General features: G+C 39.4%; 1 pseudogene; it reads left to right on the forward strand.

The window, feature by feature from the left end:
• Positions 1-295: 295 nt before the first annotated feature.
• Positions 296-411, forward strand: LOC129901856 (5S ribosomal RNA; annotated as a pseudogene).
• The last annotated feature ends 5,236 nt before the right edge of the window (positions 412-5,647 follow it).

Below are 5,647 nucleotides of genomic sequence, written 5' to 3' on the forward strand. Positions count from 1 at the left end.
GCGATATGATGTGATATAATACGTATATATGTATCTTTATGCGTATTGCCCCTATGAGGCATTGTTGGCATTTTCTGCGTGCAAGTGTTGAGATAGTAAGAAATACAGAGGAAACTCTGCCCAAATTTCCCTTGAAATAAAAGGAAAATGATTTAGGAAAGACTGGTAGTTCTTGATAGACTGATATATTAAGGATAAGACTAACTAAGAAGGGTAACTTGGGCGGTGCAGCTTGGCCTACTGGATCAGCTGCTGGGTCATCGTCTTCTTCGATAGATATGTGCCCCACGGGGGAGGGTGCGATCATACCATCACTCGTACCGGATCCCATTAGAACTCTGAAGTTAAGCGTGCTTGGGCAAGAGTAATATTGGGATGGGTGACCCCCTGGAAAGCCCTGTGTGGCTGTGATATGAGATGATATGCATGTATATATACACATTGGCCGTGCATGGCATTGTTGATATAAAGAAGTATTATGGATACGTAACTCCACCGTGAAAGATGATAAGACCCTTTGAGATAGGGGATGTAGCTTTGCAAAACAACTAGCGCATTGTGAATTCATTAAAAGGACAAGTGGTACCCACTGGGATAAGGCTAGGACTATGACAAAGCTTGGGACACCGAGCATCGGAAGGTAAGTACTGCCTATTTGAGGATTGGAAACGACTATAAGCCTTAGCTAGTTGTTGATCAAAACAAATGGAAAGTGGCTTCGAATAAATTGCTACGTGACTCGAGTACCCATAATTAGACTAGATTAGCACCTCATGATTGTGTTAAGTTGTCGTACCTAGGCAACCAAAGGTATGGAAGATATAAAGGAAGGCATAGATATGGTGCAATATGATGTATGGTAAGAAAACTGGAGAGAACATCTGAGTAAAAGAGAAATATAGCATACCTAAGGTATTACAAGTTGGATTAAGAGGAGTTGTACAATAGCTTAAGTTAAAAGAAGCATCAGCAGTCTGATAGCCTATCTTAGGGAATGGAAAACCCGACTCGGAGGTGGAAAGCAGTTAATATGTATTATAGTACAAGCTGGCCTCGCATTCTAAGAAACTGTGAGCTCATAGGGCTATGGTAGATGGACTGATAGAATCAACCCATTCCCCTCCAGTTAGGAGGGCATATTCAGCTGAAGGTTATGCGAGATGACATAGTAGAGAAACAATAAGATTTCACAGAATTCCCACATCTATTATCTCAGACAGGGAAGTTGAATTTATAGCTAACCGCTATAAATCATTTCGGAAGGGATTGAGGAACACAGATGAATCTTAGTACGACATTTCGCCCTCTGATTAAGGGACAGGCCCAGATATGATCCACTAAATTATTGATAAAGTGAAGCTTGCCCAGGAAAAACTATTAACAGCCTAGAGTCGGCAAGAAGGGGATACATTCGTCATTCTCAGGTCATTTGTGGAATAGATAAAGTTGCCTATGAGTGGGACCTACCATCCGATTTGAAACAATACATTCAGTTTTCACAGATCAATGCTCCGCAAGAATGTGAACGATGTTCCCAGAATATTTCCCGTGGAGGAGGTCCACGTAACAGGGAGTTATCCTACGAGGGGCAACCTATTTCCATCCGGGATCAGCAGATTAAACGGGTTGTGAACTAAGGACATAGCTTCTGTCAAGGTACTATGGCGGAATAAGAATCGTGAAGACGTAAATTGGGAGGTTGAAGAGGATATGAAACACAGGTGTCCGTACCTATTCATGATGTCTACAGATAGCCCCCAGTCCTGGAACTCGTATATTAATTACTTGGATGAAAATGTATGTTATTCCAGTAGAAAGGAATCTCCCTATAATCCATATAAAGTCTTAAGGGAAATTTATTTAACATTCGGGGACGAATGTTCTAAAGGGGGGAAGGATGTTATACCCCGCATTTTTGAACCTTGACACGTGTCCCTAATCTTCTTGAAAGTAGCCATGAGACCCTTACTGTCCACACACACCAAACAACTCTAAGGAAAGAAGATTGTGATACCTCGCGAGAAGGAAGGTTGGAAATAGAGTCATAAGAGTCTGAAAGGAATTGGAGGCCAATTAATGAGTCATAGGACTCGAGTTACCGATGTAAGATACTATCTTGGAAGTCTTACATAATCTATTGGAGTACGTACCAAGCTTGCGAAGCATGGATTACATAGGCTCCTAAAATAAGACGAGATTACGAACACACGAGGAAGGGGAAAAGACGACGTGTGGCAGCCAATAAAGAGGTGCCACGTGGCAGCACCTCAAGCAAGTAGGTGACACACATGCTTGGGGGTCAATTAGGTAACCCACCTACTTGAGGGTGGTCCCCACAAAGACACGTGGCAGCCTAGGAGATAAGGCAAGGATCCGTGGCCCAATAGGAGGCGGACACGTGTCACCCTTAGGGGCTGACACATGTCACTTCTTGAGGAAATATATATCCATGTATGGATGACTATTAAGTCATTTTTAGCCAAAAACTTGAACAAAAATAGAGAGAAAAACGTGAGAGAAAGAGAGCTCACAACAGCAGCCACAAATTGGAGGAAATTAAGGTAAGTTCTTCACTTTTCTTCCGTAAATTGATTATCTACGGTGTTCCTCAATTATGTGGAGGTGTATATATGTATATTACTATGCCTATGGAACCATATTTTCAGTTCTTCACTTGGAAAACTAAGAGAAACTTAAAGAGAAAACGTTAGGGGATAGACCCATTTTTGGAGGGGACAGTCTTTAGTAATATTGGTATAACTTCTTTTGTATAGCTTAGTTTCGAGTGATTCAATATGTTTTGGAAATTAATTTCATAGGTCTATAACTTTTATTTATTCTTTCAAATCCAGTTTTGATTTTAGCTTCGTGAAAAAAGGTGATGAAGTGTAGAGGAGGTATTGCCCAGATTTTGTTTTGGAAATCCTACACGGACAGCTGTGGGTATTTTGGGCATATCTTTTCGTAAACAATTGTTGTAGGGGTAATTAAAAATGTTTTTAGACCTTGATACACATGTATATAACTTTCATGGAGGCCAAAAATCCTTTTTCCCTCAATAACCCCTCCGAAACTAAGCGACAATATAAGACAATGGGCTGTCCAGAATTCACGTTTTGATAGGTTTGGTGAGTTTTGGCCAATTTTGAGAAAGGTAAGGGTTTTCCTTTAAATTTGAAGTTTATGGTGTTGTTATATGGTTTATTACACCCCCTTTATGCTTCTGGAAGTTTAATAATATCGTAGAAATGCTCGACGTTCGAAATAAACTAAATTGGAATTGCTATAGTTAAATTATCGTCGAAGGATAGTGTTGTTCGTGTGAGGTGCTGCTGCAGGGGTGTGATGTGTTGTTGCAGAGCCTAAATATGTTCTAATGTGGGTTAGGGTGCTGCTGGTTGAATCCACACGACCCCTCATTGCGTATAATGAAAGGTGTTACAAAATAAAGGCTAGACGCCCTATTGTGCTACCGTATTTTTGAATAAGTCGTTTGGAGTTTATGTTGTATATTGTTGGTATGAATTGCTGCAGGTTGTTTTGGTTGGTTGGATGTAGGTCTTAGTGACCTAATTTGAAATTTGTATAGGGCACATTATAGGGGAGGTGCTACCCAATTTTCGTCGACGCCTTAGCAAATAACAGAGCTAGTCAGGGAAACGACTAAGGAAATAGATTCCATTAATACTAAGGTGCAACCTAAGATGCTGGAAAGTTAAAAGTGGTTGATATTCGTATTACTTACATGTTGAATAGGTTCAAAGGACGACGAGGCGAATGGGATAAAGAGTAACTCATAACAGGTATGTAAAGCTAACGTTTCCTTCTTTTGGCATGTTTTGGCATACGTATATAAGGCTTATACTTTATTTTAGTATTTCTTTGGCATAAGTATGTAAATCTTATTCCTTCTCTTAGCATGATTTGACATAAGTATATAAAGCTAATCTCCCTTTTGTGGCATGGTTTTTATGAAACAAGTATATGATTTCCATATGATTCCCAAGAAGCCCTATTCTTAAAGCCACTAGGATGGCCAAAGTTTCGACTTCCAAAAGATATTTTGTTATGCCTTGATACATATGTATGAATTCCAGAAGTTCTATTTTGATATAGTCCATAGTGACTTTCAAAAGGTACTTAATATGACTTTTGTCTCAATTTTGAAGAAAACCTTATTTTGATTATTCCGTCGAGTCTCAAATATGATTTAAATTGCATATAGTTTCTTACTACTCCACTCGTGGATGCCTCAATGTTTCCTTCACCGAGTCCGGGCCAGGTTTTGTTATCGTGCGTACTTTTCTGCATTGTTCGTCATGCCCCGACGTGAGGGGACAGGTACAACCTGTACATGGGTTTTGTGGAGTTATGATGTGCCATGTACACATATGGTATGATATGATCTGATATGACCATCTGATATGATATGATCTGTTACGGAGATATTCCCTACTCTGGTGTTATGATGTGCTGTGGCGCCAGTGAAGGGGAGGTAACCACATTTTGTATTTGTTCACCGAGTCCCTTAATGGGGCCAGATGTGGCATATGTTTTTCTGCATACATTATCGGTGATTATGAAAAGTATTTTGATATTCTGGATATTTTGATCATTTTTGCACATTCTGCTCTGGTAACGACTTTACTTATTACAGTCCATGCTTTATATACTCGGTACATTTTTCGTACTGACCCCCCTTTCTTCGAGGGCTGCGTTTCATGCCCGCAGTTACAGATGTACGTTTCGGAGATCCGCCAGCTTAGGATTTCTGCTCAGCTATGTTGGAAGTGCTTCACTGTTTTGGAGCCTAGCTTTTGAGTACTGGTCCTGCGATGTATATATTTGTTTATGCAGGGGTACAGCGGGGGCCCTGTCCCGCCATATGTTGTCGTTCTTATTCTTAGAGGTCTGTAAACATATGTGTATGTGGGTTGTTGTGAGTTTGTTCAGTTGTAAATGTTCTTATGACATGGAAGCCTTATCGGCTTGCATGCCCTTTCATGACATGATGCAAATGAAAGAGGCCACACGTGTATGAATATTTTATCACCCACTGGGTTCATGTGTTTGGTTCCTATATCTAGGAGGCTATATGAACATGAAAAAGTTTTAACCCATTGAGGTTTTTGTAAGCAGTATCACGTTATACATAGTCCAATTTGACTGTAGTCGATAGTTGCGTAAACGGGGGTCCAGGTCGGACCCCAGTCGCGGCCCACGGGGTTGGGTCGTGACATGAACATTTAGAAGCATCGTTAATTTTAATCTTCCTTGTTTGAGTTAAATAACTCCATACAATAAAATCGTCTATTGTATAAGCAATGGACACGCATATTAACACAATGAACTATTCAAATAAAGACTTAATTATATTAAATAAAATAAAATGAAAAAGTTTTTACATGGGATTAAATAAAATATTATAACTTAATTACATGGTTAATAGTATATCCCAACACATGCTTCATATTAATATACCATAACAAAGCAAAAACTATCATAATAATTCTCAAACAAATCATTTCAACAATGGAAATGGATCGATATAATTCTAAATTAGAAACCACACGGGTAATGAAGTATTGATCTATGATCTTTTCTTGAGAATATTTGTGTATGCAGTTGGTCGGACTTTTTCAAGATA

This window comes from Solanum dulcamara, chromosome 8, assembly GCF_947179165.1.
Source record: "Solanum dulcamara chromosome 8, daSolDulc1.2, whole genome shotgun sequence".
In the NCBI taxonomy this organism is placed as follows: Eukaryota; Viridiplantae; Streptophyta; class Magnoliopsida; order Solanales; family Solanaceae; genus Solanum; species Solanum dulcamara.